The following is a 17,712-nucleotide window of genomic DNA, read 5'->3' on the forward strand; positions in this document are numbered from 1 at the left end:
TCATACGTATTTAATACATGTGACTGTTTCAAGCAACACACCACTAGTATTGTATTCGAACATTACAGGAGTGTATTCCTACTTAACCGCATTAACTTACGTTTTAGATCAAGCTGTCATTCATCACACCAAATGGAAATTATGCCTTTGCCATCCAACATCCTTTTACAGTCACTCAGCTGCGACACCTTCCCTTCTACCACAGCCTCATCACCAAACAGTCGCAGACTGCTGCTCTACCATCAGGTGATTTATGTACGAGTATATAACCGTCCTATCACACTTCTCTGGGGAACTCCTGTCGAAACCTCATCTCCGATGAAGAGTCACCATCGAGGGCAATGTACTTGGTTCTATTGCTTAAGAAACCTTCCAGCCACTCACGTACCTGGGAACCTATTCCGTATACTTGTACTAGTCTGCAGGAGGGCAAGTGTCAAACGCGTCCAGGAAATTTAGGAATACGGGATTCGCCTGTTGCCTTTCCTTCACAGTTCGCGGGATATCCTGCGAGAAAATAGAAAGCTGAGTTTCGCAGTAGGCATGTTTTCTAAAATCGTGCTGATTTCTGGACAGAAACTGTCTCAAGGTAATTTATTACATGCAAAATTATAATATGTTTAAGAATTCTGGAGCATTCCGATATTAAGGATATGAAACCGTAATTTTGCGAATTCCGTTCCTTTACCTTTCTTATAGTGCTTTTTTCCAATTCGCTTGGAACTTTGCGCTATCCGAGAGATTCGCAATAAATCCAAACTAAGTAAGGAGCCAATGCCGTAGAGAGCTCTCTGTAAACCGGAAATGTTATACCGTCCACTCTAGGTGACTTATTTGTTTACAACTCTTTCAGTTGCTTGTCAGCTCCAGGAATGCCGATGTCTATGCCCTCCATATCGGGATCCGACTAAACAAGTTGGTATATAGACTCAATGACACTGGCGACATACCATTACAATTTCGGCAAAACATCACCCACACAATTCCAATGACAGCAAGAGCTGATGAGTGAGAGAACTGTCACACATCTCGTGCATCCAAGTTTCTACAACAACAATATACAGAGTAATGGAAAAGGAAATTGAGAATTTGTTAAATGACGAAGTTTTGTTGTAGAAAAGGAAAAGACAGCAGAGAGCCAGACCCTATGTTACGCTTGATAGTGGACGCAAGACTGAAAAAAATCATGACACATTCATAGAAGACGTCCGATAACGTAAAATGGTGCAAGATGTTCGAAATTCTGAGAAGCTGTATGAAAAGACGGGTGATATACAGTACGTACAAGAAACAATAAGACTGGAAGACCAGAAACGATGTGCGAGGACTAAAAAGAGTGAAAGACAGGGATGCAGTTTTTCGCCCTTACTGCTCTACACATCAAAAATGTAATTACAGAAGTAAAAAAGATTCAAGAGTGGGATTAAAATTCAGGGTGAAAGGGCATCAATGATAAGATCCACTGATGACATTGCTGTCCTCAGTGAAGGTGAAGGAGGATTACACTGTCTGTTGAATGGAATAAACGGTCTAATCAATGGGGAATTTGTATTGAGAGTAAACCGATGAAAAGATACCGAAGACAAAAGTAATGAGGAGTAGCATATATGAGAATAGAGAGAGACTTAACATCATAACGAAGTAGTCAACAAATTCTGCTACCTTGGAAGCAAAATAACTCATGCCGGACGAAGAAAGTATGACATAAAAAGCAGACTACCACAGGGAGAAAGACATTCCTGATCAACAGAAGTCCGCTAGTATCAAACTTAGGCATTCATTTGAGGAAGAAATTTCTGAGAGTTGACGTTTGGAGCACAGCATTGTACAGTAGTGAACCATGGACTGTGGGAAAACAGCAGAGAAGTATCTGAGATGTGGTGCCGCAGAAGAATGTCGAAAATTGAGTATATTGGTGAGGTAAAGGATGAGGAGGTCTTCCTCAGACTGACGAAGGCAGGAACGTATGGAAAACACTGACAAGAAGAGAGGACAGGATAATAGAACACGTGCTGAGACACCAGGGAATAACTCCGATGATACGAGAGGGAGATGTAGAGGGTAAAAACAGGAAAGCAGGTAACTGAGGATGTAGGTCGCAAGTGAGACTGTGAGGTGAAAAGGGTGGTGCTTGAGAGGAATTTATGGCAGGCCGCTTCAAACCAATCACAAGGCTGACCGACTAAAAAAAAAAAAGAAACGAGACATGGTTTCATCCATTGAATCTTAGCCTGGCATCTGCTGTTCTACAACTAATCTTTGTGGCCATTCCACTTCAGTGCCCTGTAGACAATGGTACAATCACTAATGATGGATTCCTTCACCCGCTGGTCCATGCATCCATCATCGACGCTCCGGAGGTCTTTGTGCAATACGTTACAGTATTCTGGTGCTGCTATCATCTTGTAGACAACTGCATCATTTTCATATATCGTGTATCTCTCCTAAGATCCGTCCGTGAATGTTCTCTGTTATTGTGACAGATATTTGCCATTTCGTTTTGGCAGTACTGCTCATCACTCTTTCATGTGACCCCCAATGTCGAAATAAAGCGTCGGTTTGAAACTTCCTGGCAGTTAACTGTGTGCCCGACCGAGACTCGAACTCGGGACCTTTGCTTTTCGTGGGAAAGTGCTCTACATCTGAGCTACCGAAGCACGACTCACGCCCGGTCCTCACAGCTTTACTTCTGCCAGTATCTCGTCTCCTACCTTCCAAACTGTACAGAAACTCTCCTGCGAACCTTGCAGAACTAGCACTCCTGAAAGAAAGGATACTGCGGGGACATGGCTTAGCCACAGCCTGGGGGATGTTTCCAGAATGAGATTTTCACTCTGCAGCGGAGTGTGCGCTGATATGAAACTTCCTGGCAGATTAAAACTGTGTACCCGACCGAGACTCGAACTCGGGACTTTTGCCTTTCGCGGGCAACAGTTTTAATCTGCCAGGAAGTTTCATATCAGCGCACACTCCGTTGCAGAGTGAAAATCTCATTCTGAAAGCGTCGGTTAGTTTCCCATTATGAGAAAACTGATTTTTAAAGCGGAATTTTACGTGCTCTTACGATAGAGCGGTCCCATGTTAGTCTAGTGCGATATTCGTTTTATCGTTACGTATTAACAGTGATAGCAAAAAACGAAGAATAAACACTACTCCAGAATCGACTAAGCAGCGCTGCTGCATGGGTGTAGCAGTAAGCAGGGGTCAGGCCACTGCTGGAACTGTCAGAATACTAGTTATTCTTCATATTTTAGTATTCCTATTAAAACGTATCGAATAAATGACTATTGCACTAGACTAATTTTATGATCGCTCTATCGAATGGGCACGTAAAATTCTGATGTAAAAATCATTTTGTTTATAACTGGAAACAAACTGACGCTTTCCAGCGACACTGGGCGTCGCGTGAAAGACGTCATGGGTAGTATTTACTTGGGCGGACTCCAGTTCCACAATTGAAAACCAAGATTGCAAATATCTGCCGAAAGACGAGAGAAAATGCACTTGACAACTTTCAAGAGAGACGTCCTGTATATATAGTAGTTGCTACCAGCAGCTGCGCTCGCTTATCAGTAGTTTAGTTGTGACAAGTCATAATGAGTAGGTAGGCCGATGTAATCGTAATAATGTGAGCTACCTTCACGGGCCTCCCCCTTCCGGTAAGCGTCGTTAGTGGAGTGCGCCTCCCCCCACTCTAGCCCCGCCTGCTTCCACAGCGCCACCCCACTACCTCAATGCGAGACGCGGTGTGAAAACGTAACGTGTATGTTGCCCCAAGCTACCTTCCAGTTACCTGTGAAAACCCCGTGAAAATCGTCGTTTTGGAGATTTGCGTGTTCAATCAGACAGACAGACGTGACGTTTTAGATGAAACTTTAAATAACTACATCATTGTTTTTCATGATCCGATACTGATGAACCAAAGCCTATACTAAATGATGACTGAAACCCTCAGCTGCCGACAGGTGTAGTTGATATACCTCGGTGTGGACAGCTGAAAATGTGTGCCCCGACCGGGACTCGAACCCGGGATCTCCTGCTTACATGGCAGGCGCTCTATCCATCTGAGCCACCGAGGACACAGATGAAGAGCGCGACTGCAGGGACTTATCCCTTGCACGCTTCCCGTGAGACTCACATTCACAACTGTCCACAATTCTACATATGTAATGTACCTTATAGATATTTGCCCTTTCACTCATTACTCGCGCACGTTTTGGCGATTCCCGTAAGAGTTTGGGCAACCTGTGCGCATTCGCACAGACGAAGGTCAATGGCTGGGTAGCCTGTAACTATATATATGAAGATACCTGCACGTTCACCGCATCTGACGTCCCCGGATTTCTTTCTGTGGGGAAAGTTGAAGGATATTTGCTATCGTGATCTACTGTCAACGCCTGACAACACGCGTCAGCGCATTGTCAATGCATGTGCGAACATTACGGAAGGCGAACTACTCGCTGTTGAGAGGAATGTCGTTACACATATTGCCAAATGCATTCAGGTTGACGGACATCATTTTGAGCATTTATTGCATTAATGTGGTATTTACAGGTAATCACGCTGTAACAGCATCCGTTATCAGAAATGATAAGTTCACAAAGGTACATGTATCACATTGGAACAACCAAAGTAAAATGTTCTAACGTACCCACGTTCTGTGTTTTAATTTAAAAAACCTACCTGTTACCAACTCTTCGTCTACAATTGTGACCCATATGTGTGTGACTATTACAGCGCCATCTATCACAAAGCAAAAAAAGTGGTCCAACTAAAACATTCATATTTCTTTATGTACTACACGAATATTTAATACATCTACATCTACATCTACATCTATACTCCGCGAGCCACCTTACGGTGTGTGGCGGAGGGTACTTATTGTACCACTATCTGATCCCCCCTTCCCTGTTCCATTCACGAATTGTGCGTGGGAAGAACGACTGCTTGTAAGTCTCCGTATTTGCTCTAATTTCTCGGATCTTTTCGTTGTGATCATTACGCGAGATATATGTGGGCGGTAGTAATATGTTGCCCATCTCTTCCCGGAATGTGCTCTCTCGTAATTTCGATAATAAACCTCTCCGTATTGCGTAACGCCTTTCTTGAAGTGTCCGCCACTGGAGCTTGTTCAGCATCTCCGTAACGCTCTCGCGCTGACTAAATGTCCCCATGACGAATCGCGCTGCTTTTCGCTGGATCATGTCTATCTCTTCTATTAATCCAACCTGGTAAGGGTCCCATACTGATGAGCAATACTCAAGAATCGGACGAACAAGCGTTTTGTAAGCTACTTCTTTCGTCGATGAGTCACATTTTCTTAGAATTCTTCCTATGAATCTCAACCTGGCGCCTGCTTTTCCCACTATTTGTTTTATGTGATCATTCCACTTCAGATCGCTCCGGATAGTAACTCCTAAGTATTTTACGGTCGTTACCGCTTCCAATGATTTACCACCTATGGCATAATCGTACTGGAATGGATTTCTGCCCCTATGTATGCGCATTATATTACATTTATCTACGTTTAGGGAAAGCTGCCAGCTGTCGCACCATTCATTAATCCTCTGCAGGTCTTCCTGGAGTACGTACGAGTCTTCTGATGTTGCTACTTTCTTGTAGACAACCGTGTCATCTGCAAATAGCCTCACGGAGCTACCGATGTTGTCAACTAAGTCATTTATGTATATTGTAAACAATAAAGGTCCTATCACGCTTCCTTGCGGTACTCCCGAAATTACCTCTACATCTGCAGATTTTGAACCGTTAAGAATGACATGTTGTGTTCTTTCTTCTAGGAAATCCTGAATCCAATCACAAACCTGGTCCGATATTCCGTAAGCACGTATTTTTTTCACTAAACGTAAGTGCGGAACCGTATCAAATGCCTTCCTGAAGTCCAGGAATACGGCATCAATCTGCTCGCCAGTGTCTACGGCACTGTGAATTTCTTGGGCAAATAGGGCGAGCTGGGTTTCACATGATCTCTGTTTGCGGAATCCATGTTGGTTATGATGAAGGAGATTTGTATTATCTAAGAACGTCATAATACGAGAACACAAAACATGTTCCATTATTCTACAACAGATTGACGTAAGTGAAATAGGCCTATAATTATTCGCATCTGATTTATGACCCTTCTTGAAAATGGGAACGACCTGTGCTTTCTTCCAGTCGCTAGGTACTTTACGTTCTTCCAGAGATCTACGATAAATTGCTGATAGAAAGGGGGCAAGTTCTTTAGCATAATCACTGTAGAATCTTACGGGTATCTCGTCTGGTCCGGATGCTTTTCCGCTACTAAGTGATAGTAGTTGTTTTTCAATTCCGATATCGTTTATTTCAATATTTTCCATTTTGGCGTCCGTGCGACGGCTGAAGTCAGGGACCGTGTTACGATTTTCCGCAGTGAAACAGTTTCGGAACACTGAATTCAGTATTTCTGCCTTTCTTCGGTCGTCCTCTGTTTCGGTGCCATCGTGGTCAACGAGTGACTGAATAGGGGATTTAGATCCGCTTACCGATTTTACATATGACCAAAACTTTTTAGGGTTCTTGATTAGATTGTTTGCCAATGTTTTATGTTCGAATTCGTTGAATGCTTCTCTCATTGCTCTCTTTACGCTCTTTTTCGCTTCGTTCAGCTTTTCCTTATCAGCTATGATTCGACTACTCTTAAACCTATGATGAAGCTTTCTTTGTTTCCGTAGTACCTTTCGTACATGATTGTTATACCACGGTGGATCTTTCCCCTCGCTTTGGACCTTAGTCGGTACGAACTTATCTAAGGCGTACTGGACGATGTTTCTGAATTTTTTCCATTTTTGTTCCACATCCTCTTCCTCAGAAATGAACGTTTGATGGTGGTCACTCAGATATTCTGCGATTTGTGCCCTATCACTCTTGTTAAGCAAATAGATTTTCCTTCCTTTCTTGGCATTTCTTTTTACACTTGTAGTCATTGATGCAACCACTGACTTATGATCACTGATACCCTCTTCTACATTCACGGAGTCGAAAAGTTCCGGTCTATTTGTTGCTATGAGGTCTAAAACGTTAGCTTCACGAGTTGGTTCTCTAACTATCTGCTCGAAGTAATTCTCGGACAAGGCAGTCAGGATAATGTCACAAGAGTCTCTGTCCCTGGCTCCAGTTCTGATTGTGTGACTATCCCATTCTATACCTGGTAGATTGAAGTCTCCCCCTATTACAATAGTATGATCACGAAACTTCTTCACGACGTTATGCAGGTTCTCTCTGAGGCGCTCAACTACTACGGTTGCTGATGCAGGTGGCCTATAGAAGCATCCGACTATCATATCTGACCCACCTTTGATACTTAACTTAACCCAGATTATTTCACATTCGCATTCGCTAATAACTTCACTGGATATTATTGAATTCTTTACTGCTATAAATACTCCTCCACCATTGGCGTTTATCCTATCCTTGCGGTATATATTCCATTCTGTGTCTAGGATTTCGTTACTGTTCACTTCCGGTTTTAACCAACTTTCCGTTCCTAATACTATATGCGCACTATTTCCTTCAATAAGAGATACTAATTCAGGAACCTTGCCCTGGATACTCCTGCAGTTTACCAATATTACGTTAACTTTTCCTGTTTTTGGTCTCTGAGGACGGACGTTCTTTATCAACGATGATAATGTTCTCTCTGGTAAGCCGTCAGGTATTTTATCGTTTCGCCCAAGGGGGGGTCCCTCTAACCTAAAAAACCCCCGTGTGCACGCCACAATAAATGGAGGTTCCTATTTTAAAAAACGCAGTTGATATCCGTTTGATCTATGGCAGCGCCATCTAGCGGGCCAACCATAGTGTCATCTGGTTTCCCCCTTCAAGCTAGACAAGTTTCGTTCTTTGTATTTTTTTCGTTTGATGCTTATTTCGTGAGATATTTGGCCCGCTCACGATCAATGGACCACCCTGTATATGTGGATGTGTTTCCAGACAGCACTGGGAAAGAACCTGCTAGCCTTTATTGCACTTTCTATTGTAAAGTTCTTTAAAAATATTTATGTCTGTTAATGGGTATATAATGCATCATGTTTGTCTTACGGAAAGTTACTGTGCAAAGTGTTGTTGAGCAAATGGTGTGCTTAATCAGTTTTACTGTATCCAGAATGAGATATTCACTCTGCAGCGAAGTGTGCGCTGATGTGAAACTTCCTGGCAGATTAAAACTGTGTGCCGAGACTCGAACTCTGGACCTTTGCCTTTCGCGGGCAAGTGCTCTACCAACTGAGCTACCCAAGCACGACTCAGGCCCCGAGTTTGAGTCTCGGTCCGGCGCATAGTTTTAATCTGCCAGGAAGTTTCATATCAGCGCACACTCCGCTGCAGAGTGAAAATCTCATTCTGGAAACATCCACCAGGCTGTGGCTAAGCCATGTCTCCGCAACATCCTTTCTTTCAGGAGTGCTAGTTCTGCAAGGTTCGCAGGAGAGCGTCTGTAAAGTTTGGAAGGTAGGAGACGAGGTAGTGGCGGAAGTAAAGCTGCGAGGACGGGGCGTGAGTCGTGCTTTGGTAGCTTAGTTCGTAGAGCACTTTCCCGCGAAAGGCAAAGGTCCCGTGTTCGAGTCTCGGTCCGCCACACAGTTTTAATCTGCCAGGAAGTTTCAGTTTTACTGTAATCCAAAGAAAAATAAACCATTTAATTTGGAAAGCCAGTATGTGGTGCCTATAATGAAATCAATCCCTCTGAAATTTACTCAGTCTCGTGAGCACCGAGTTCTATAGCCCTGTGAAATAAACTGACAAAATTCCCTATGCAAATAATCAAATGAAACACATTTTCCTTAGCTCTTGAGTCGCGACGGAAGTAATCTTGTTATTCTTTTCTCTCTACAGTAGGCAAACAAAATATTTAGTGTTGGCTCAGCAAAGTGCAATGCCGGCCGCAAAATAGCTTCATACAAATAATGTTAGTAGATTACTTGATAAATGAATAACCTTGCAAATGTTCAGGGATAATTTTGGATATTGTCTCAGCGCTGTGCAATGCTGCGCGCATTGAAACTCTTACAAGCATAAATACTTTTCTGATTCTGTCAGATTACTTTTTTTTACTCTGATTGAAAAATACTTTCTTTTAAAAAATACTCATTGGATTTAAACAAACACGACATGGAAGAGGATGAGGTACTGATAACTGGATACGCTAAGACCGAATGCTTCAGTTCGAAAATTGGGTTCAAAATAAAGTTTCACCTTCACAAAATCTAATATGAAACATTTTACATTAACTTCAAAATCAGTGAACTTCTCAAATGTTCTACAATTCTTACTGAAGTAGTTAACAATACTTGGATAGTAACATGACAAAAGGTCTTAAATCGTGTGGCAAAATATATTCCAAAATTAACTTGTCTGTATCAGGATTACAAAACACGCAAAAATATTACAAATAGGGCATATCTAATCAACCTATACATTAAATCTGATGGCAAATACTTGGTTCCTAGATTCAAGGGACGGTACTGTTAAACTATCAAAAGCCACGTGCGTTGCTACATACTTGTGACTAAGTATGCAAAATTTCATTACCTTACAAAATTGTATTACACTGCGTCCATAGGCCAATAGCTAAATTCTCACAGCTAGCCACTAGCTTAAAGTCTTACATCTTACCTTCAACAGAGTTCAACGGATGAACTGCAACTGCGCTCCGCGCGCCCCTATTTACAATCGATTCTGCCGCTCAGACCACATCTCTTCTAGATGTGATAGCCATTATATATATATATTTCATGAAATATGTTGGAGAATCGGGCTCCACGTACAAGTGGATCCCTCACACTATCTTTATTTTTTGACATTAATTTGTTGATGTTGTATGGAAATGGTTGATGTCTCCGACTGTACTAAAAATTTTATAAAACAAAACTTTTTTAAACTTGCAACAGGAGGCTAGCACGTACTAGTCAGTTCACCGTGTCAGTCGATCTCGCGACAATGTAATTAGTTAAGGGCAGTAGGTTCGTAACGACATTCACAGCTCCGATATTGTATGTTAACCGATTCGGTCTTTGAACGCCCGTAGCAGCTAGTTTTCCTTAAACTGACTCATAAGGTCGCTCTGCTAAGACTATAACTTTAAGAAAATATTGCAAACTATTCCGTCAATACTGAATGGGTCGATATCTCCGCTTCCGAAGAAACCATGTATCCTAGCAGGTCCTTGTTTAATAATCTCAAGCATTAACAGATTTTTCGAAGCTTAATACGCAGTTGTTATCATCCATCGTTAAGACTACCAGTCCACATGACTCCAGACACCTTCTTCATTTGGACTCGCATTCGGGAGGACGACGGTTCAATCCCGTCTCCAGCCATCCTGATTTAGGTTTTCCGTGATTTCCCTAAATCGTTTCAGGCAAATGCCGGGATGGTTCCTTTGAAAGGGCACGGCCGATTTCCTTCCCAATCCTTCCCTAACCCGAGCTTGCGCTCCGTCTCTAATGACCTCGTTGTCGACGGGACGTTAAACACTAACCATCACCATCACCATCACCTTCTTCATTATGCCAATGGGAGTGTGCGAATTCGTCGTCTTCCAGGGGAACAGCTCCTTGACACCTATACTGCGGGACAGAGACATGCTGTTGGCCCCGCCATTATGCTCTTGTGAACAACCACGTGTGCATCCATAGGTCCAGTGGAGCTCTCGTGCAAGACACCTTGACGACCAAAGAGTATCGTACACTGGTTGCAGACCACGTATACCCTTCATGACGATCATGTTTCTCGATGGCAGTGGTATTTTTCAGCAAGATACTGCGCCAGGAGTGTGATGGTGTGGTTCGAGGAAAGCGGTGACGGGTTCCACTTGAAGTGCAGGTCCCCCTAACTCGCCATGCATGAACCCGATCGAAAATATCTGGGATGTGATTGAATGTGGCATCAAAGTTCATCGCCCCCCTGCCCGGAAATTAGGGGAACTGGGTGTCTTCTGTGTGCAGATGTGGTGCCATTTACCTGCAGCGACCTATCAAGGCCTCATTGGTTCCAGGTCATAATGCGTCGCCCTGTTATCAGTGCCAAAGGTGGACATACCGGCTATTAGGTGGATGGCCATGATGTTCTCGCTGATCAGTGTATATCCTTATCTGGCACATAAATGATTAGCATTGCAGACTTGTATATGCACTGTTACTGTGGAAATTCGGTACGGAGTAGTGCCATCACGTGGTCCAGGCAGAGCATCAAGACGTCGTGGCATGGAATCAAAGAGCGCCTGAATATGCTGCTGGGGAAGACTATGTACAGTACTGGCCATTAGAATTGCTGCACCACGAAGATGATGTGCTACAGACACGAAATTTAACCGACAGGAGGAAAATGCTGTGATATGCAAATGATTAGCTTTTCAGAGCATTCACACAAGGTTGGCGCCGGTGGTGACACCCACAAAGTGCTGACATGAGGAAAGTTTCCAACCGATTTCTCATACACAAACAGCAATTGATCGTCGTTGCCTGGTGAAACGTTGTTGTGATGCCTCGTGTAAGGAGGAAAAATGCGTACCATCACGTTTGATACAGGTCGGATTGTAGCCTATCGCGATTGCGGTTTATCGTATCGCGACATTGCTGCTCGCGTTCGTCGAGATCCAATGACTGTTACCAGAATATGGAATCGGTGGGTTCCGCAGGGTAATACGGAACGCCGTGCTGGATCCCAAAGGCCTCGTATCACTAGCAGTCAAGATAACAGGCATCTTATCCGCATGACTGTAACGGATCGTGCAGACACGTCTCGATCCCTCAGTGAAAAAGTGGAGAAGTTCGCAAGACAACAACCATCTGCACGAACAGTTCGACGACATTTGCAGTAGCATGGACTATCAGCTCAGTGACCATGGCTGCGGTTACCCTTGACGCTGCATCACAGACAGGAGCGCCTGCGATGGTGTACTCAACGACGAACCTGGGTGCACGAATGGCAAAACGTCATTTTTTCGGATGGATCCAGGTTCTGTTTACAGCATCATGATGGTAGCATCGTGTTCGGCGACATCGCGATGAACGCACTTTGGAAGCGTGTATTCGTCATATTCATACTGGCTGATGGTATGGGGTGGCACCGGTTACACGTCTCGGTCACCTCTTTTTCGCACTGACGGCACTTTGAACAGTGGACGTTACATTTCAGATGTGTTACGACCCGTGGCTCTACCCTTCATTCGATCCCTGCAAAACCCTACATTTCAGCAGGATAATGAACGACCGCATGTTGCAGGTCCTGTACGGGCCTTTCTGGATATAGAAAGTGTTCGACCACTGCCCTGGCCAGCACATTCTCCAGATCTGTCACCAACTGAAAACGTCTGGTCAATTGTGGCCGAGCAACTGGCTCGTTACAATACGCCAGTCAGTATTGATGAACTGTGGTATCGTGTTGAAGCTGCATGGGCAGCTGTACCTGTACACGCCATCCAAGCTCTGTTTGACTCAATGCCCATGCGTAGCAAGGCCGTTATTACGGTCAGAGGTGGTTGTTCTGGGTACTGATTTCTCAGGATCTATGCACCCAAATTGCGTGAAAATGTAATCACATGTCAGTTCTAGTATAATATATTTGTCCAATGAATTCCCGTTTATCGTCTGCATTTCTTCTTGGTGTAGCAATTTTAATGGCCAGTAGTGTAGTTTGTAGGCGCTTCCACAAAGCATTAACTAGTGCAGAAGGAGGACCTGAATTACCAACCACATCCCAGACATGTTTGATGGGCAACATTTCAGGTGAATGGCTGACCAGTGAAGCAATGGTACCCGTCGTTCCTCGGCTTGCACATCCCTCGCCACATGCGGCCGGCTATTGTCCTGCTGGAATACGGCATGTGGAACGGCCTGAAGTATGGGCAGTGCCTCGAGCCTTAAAACCCTGATGCAGCGATAGCTGTGCAGATTGTCCTCAAGATGTAGGAGGTGAGATCGCGTATTATAAGCAATGGCGCCCCAAACTATCACAGTTGGCGCTTGTCCGCTATGCCGCTCAGCAATACAGTTTGCCCCATCGCATTCATCGCGGCGGCTTCGAACGCCTGTGTAGGCACCTCTGTAGACAAAGTGTAAGAGAGACTCGTCCGAAAACACTACATTTTGCCACTAAGCACACCAGCGTCGGCGTTCACGTGCCCATTGCAGCCTGTGGGGTTGTTGGGTTCTGGTCAATGGAAGCCGATTCAAAGATATGCATGGCGCCAGTCCAGCCCACAGAAGATGGTGTCAAACCGTCGACACAGACCTGTCCACAGCCACTGATGCACTCCAACCTCATGTCAACAATTTGGACAAAGCGATTCCGTTCGTTACGACCAAACGGACAAGACGGCGGTCATCTCTCGCTGTTCTCACATAGTGTTGTCCAGTAGCATGTCAGTGCTGTGTTTGGCCCGCTTCTCTCTCGCTGTTCTCACATAGTGTCGTCCAGTAGCCTGTCAGCGCTGTGTTTGGCCCGCTTCTCTCTCGCTGCTTCACATAGTGACGTCCAGTAGCCTTTCAGCGCTGTGTTTGGCCCACTTCTCTCTCGCTGTTCTCACATAGTGACGTCCAGTAGCCTGTCAGCGCTGTGTTTGGCCCGCTTCTCTCTCGCTGTTCTCACATAGTGACGTCCAGTAGCCTGTCAGCGCTGTGTTTGGCCCGCTTCTCTCTCGCTGCTTCACATAGTGACGTCCAGTAGCCTTTCAGCGCTGTGTTTGGCCCACTTCTCTCTCGCTGTTCTCACATAGTGACGTCCAGTAGCCTGTCAGCGACGTGTTTGGCCCGCTTCTCTCTCGCTGTTCTCACATACTGTCGTCGAGTAGCCTGTCAGCGCTGTGTTTGGCCTGCTTCTCTCTCACTGTTCTCACATAGTGACGCCCAGTAGCCTGTCAGCGACGTGTTTGGCCCGCTTCTCTCTCGCTGTTCTCACATAGTGTCATCGAGTAGCCTGTCAGCGCTGTTTTTGGCCCGCTTCTCTCCCACTGTTATCACATAGTGTTGTCGAGTAGCCTGTCAGCGCTGTGTTTGGCCTGCTTCTCTCTCGCTGTTCTCACATAGTGTCGTCGAGTAGCCTGTCAGCGCTGTGTTTGGCCCGCTTCCCTCTCGCTGTTCTCACATAGTGTAGTCCAGTAGCCTGTCAGCACTGTGTTTGGCCCGCTTCTCTCTCGCTGTTCTCACATAGTGTCGTCGAGTAGCCTGTCAGCGCTGTGTTTGGCCCACTTCTCTCTCGCTGTTCTCACATAGTGATGTCCAGTAGCCTGTCAGCGCTGTGTTTGGCCCGCTTGTCTCTCGCTGTTCTCACATAGTGTCGTCCAGTAGCCTGTCAGCGCTGTGTTTGGCCCCCTTCTCTCTCGCTGTTCTCACATAGTGACGTCCAGTAGCCTGTCAGCGCTGTGTTTGGCCCGTTTCTCTCTCGCTGTTCTCACATAGTGTCGTCGAGTAGCCTGTCAGCGCAGTGTTTGGCCCGCTTCTCTCTCGCTGTTCTCACATAGTGACGTCCAGGAGCGTGTCAGCGCTGTGTTTGGCCCACTTCTCTCTCGCTGTTCTCACATAGCGACCTCCAGTAGCCTGTCAGCGACGTGTTTGGCCCGCTTCTCTCTCGCTGTTCTCGCATAGTGACGTCCAGTAGCCTGTCAGCGACGTGTTTGGCCCGCTTCTCTCTCGCTGTTCTCACATAGTGTCGTCCAGTAGCCTGTCAGTGCTGTGTTTGGCCCGCTTCTCTCTCGCTGTTCTCATGTAGTGTCGTCCAGTAGCCTGTCAGAGCTGTGTTTGGCCCGCTTCTCTCTCGCTGTTCTCACATAGTGTCGTCCAGTAGCCTGTCAGCGTTGTGTTTGGCCCGCTTCTCTCCACTGGTTCCACATACGTCTCACTGTTGAAGCAGCGTGCCCTGTACGAGCCACAGTGTCACGGAACGACAGAGCCGCCTCCCAGAGACCAATAGTTCTGTCCCGTTCGAACGCATTCGTATACCAAAAATCCACACTGTAAGGTCGGCGAGACACAGTGGCACTCGGTTACACATTTCCACTTCGTACGACGGCTACGTTCGGACTGAACGTTGCTTAACACTGACCAGTGTGGTCACAGAAAGAAAGAGGGCTCTGTTTCGCCTAGTGTACGTCGCCTTTCTGCCATTTAAATCACTTTTTATGGTTCTGCTGTTCTACACGTCCTCTTACTGCGGCATGTTGCAGACCACTGCTTCTGAGCGTTTCACTTTTTACAAAAAATGGTGCAAATGGCTCTGAGCACTATGGGTCTTAACATCTGAGATCATCCGTCCCCTAGAAATTAGAACTACTTAAACCTAACTAACCTAAGGACATCACACACATCCATGCCCAAGGCAGGATTCGAACCTGCGACCGTAGCAGTCGCGCGGTTCCGGACTGAAGCGCGTAGAACCTCTCGACCACCGCGGCCGGCTCACTTTTTACAAACTGTAGTGTATACACGCACTATATGTAAATATACATGTCTTCAAGATTATTTAACTAACATCACAAATAATTTTACACGTAGCATGAATTAATCTCTCTGTACAGGAACTTGCTCGTATAGTGTAACGTGTAGCGTGTCAGATTGTTAGAAAGTCGTGCGGGATCAGGATCGACCGCACGCAACGAATTAGCGACCGTGGATGGTACACTGACCAACTTGAATGTGGTTTTTAGACGATTTCCCAGGCTCGTATAGGCAAATGCAGAGATGGCCCCCACTTTCCGTCTCAGAAAATACGATACGCATGACATTTGACTGTTTACTAGCCTAAACATAGTTTTTTTTTCCTTCTTGTTGTATGGACCGAACGAATAAAATTCAAATGTGACTGGTAGTTTTGAACGCCGGAAAGTCCATCAGGCAGACATAGAGTACCGGTCTGTGGCTCTGAATTTAGGACATTTATACCTGTCTGTTTTCCGCCTAGCAAGTGAAATAAAATAAGCTGCGCAGCACTACGTAAATTCATTCTTTGTATCAGTGCCCACTGTATTGGAATGCAGTTGTAATCATCCTTTCTTAAGATCTTTAAGACAACCAACGTTATTAGCGCATACAACAAATCAGTCAATAGCCCAGTTATATACCTCAAATCAATGAACTAGCGTCACGTAAATGTCAAAAAATATACCACCTTTCGACTTTTGAAAACACGAGATTAATTAGACCGAATTAACTGCCTTTTAAATTCGATCTTGAATGCCAATACTGCTTTCAAAACTCGAATCAAATTCAGGCAAATTAATTAGTCACTTTTCTGAATATTTTCAGCACAAAGATATTCCTCTTCCTTTTACTCTGATTCGCTCCACGAACAATCCTCCTTATTTTCAGTAAAATGATCTTGATTTTATTTTTTCGTGATACACATGAAGGACAAATAAACACCTTTGAAAGAAATTATTTCTCGACACTTACTAATAACTAAACACTCACTAAACGAAGGAAAGAAGAAAAACCCTTCTGGAACTGTATTTTGGAACACAGTCTCAATGGAATTCTCAGGAGAGAAATTCGGTGACCTTGACGATCACAGCATGCTGCCGAAACGTGCCGTGCCAATAAATATTGGAGTAGAAACGTGACTTAGGCTGAGAAAGTGTTGCTTTATAAATATGTTTATTTTAGCCCGGAGCCTTGCTGCTGCAGGGGGCGTCACCCTTGGCATTTGTTTCTCGTGAGCACCTTTCACTGATTCTGGAGCTCGGCAAACTTTCCGTCCGCCCGCCAAAACACAATGCTGAGAGACGGGTATGAATAATAACGATTGGTCTTTGGCTCTCCGCCCGTTAACGGTTGGAAATGCAGGCAGTTTGCCAGTTCAGCGACTTTTGTAGAGCGCGCGAAATGTCACAGCTGCCCTAAAGTTCCTCTCGGTCACAGCCCCACCAGTGAACCGCGATCAGTCCTCTAGCCGGTTGAGATGTTCGTTCATTTATCCACGTAGGGGTCACCCTGTGCGGAAGTCTGCCAGAGGATCAACATATGGGCTTGTCGGTACGGCTATCTACATCCAGGAAGCAAATGTCTAGCTGAACTGGCTTCTAAAACTAATCACACACGTAAGTGCGAACTTCACAAGTACAAAAGTAGAACATTTTTGCGAAATTACAGTGAAATTCTGTGTAGTCATTACACGTTGCCAGTAAATTCTCCATTCTCCGTTTAGATTTTTTGTCCTGTATTGCAATTTCATTCTGTTGTCCTGATGGCCGAGGGTGGCCTGTCAGTGATGCATCTGCTGAACTTGATCCACAGGTATTTTAAAATATACAGAAATATTGCTAAACATTAAATAGGTGAATTATTTATATTTTATTAAAAATTATTAACAAGACGGTTGTACAGGGATGATTTTAAACACTGCTGTTATCTTTAAAAATGGTATGAAGGATTGTCTTCATAGTAACAAGAACGAGGCTCTTCACAGCAGTGAAATAGGTTGTAGGACAGGCAATGGCACATAATAAGTTTTTTTGTGATGAGGGGTTGTAACGGAGTTCTTGGATTGGTTTGTGGGAATTTGTAATGTCAGTGAATGGCAGAAAAAGTGGGATTGGAGGTAGGGGTAACAAGCACAGACTATTGTTACAGGGAATGGATCATAGGAAAAGAGGAGGAAGTATTGATCCGAGATAGAATAAGGACAGCATTATACATTATAGAAGGGGTAGATTCTGGGCAGCTTTCATTGTCTGGGAGGGGACGA

The 17,712-nt window shown here is 44.8% G+C and overlaps 1 non-coding gene across 1 annotated transcript; it reads right to left on the minus strand.

Moving 5' to 3' along the window:
- Positions 1-4,005: 4,005 nt before the first annotated feature.
- On the minus strand, positions 4,006-4,079 carry Trnat-ugu (transfer RNA threonine (anticodon UGU)). The gene has a single exon. It is a non-coding gene; the product is annotated as a tRNA-Thr (tRNA).
- Positions 4,080-17,712: the final 13,633 nt, after the last annotated feature.

Source organism: Schistocerca nitens, chromosome 4 (genome assembly GCF_023898315.1).
Source record: "Schistocerca nitens isolate TAMUIC-IGC-003100 chromosome 4, iqSchNite1.1, whole genome shotgun sequence".
In the NCBI taxonomy this organism is placed as follows: Eukaryota; Metazoa; Arthropoda; class Insecta; order Orthoptera; family Acrididae; genus Schistocerca; species Schistocerca nitens.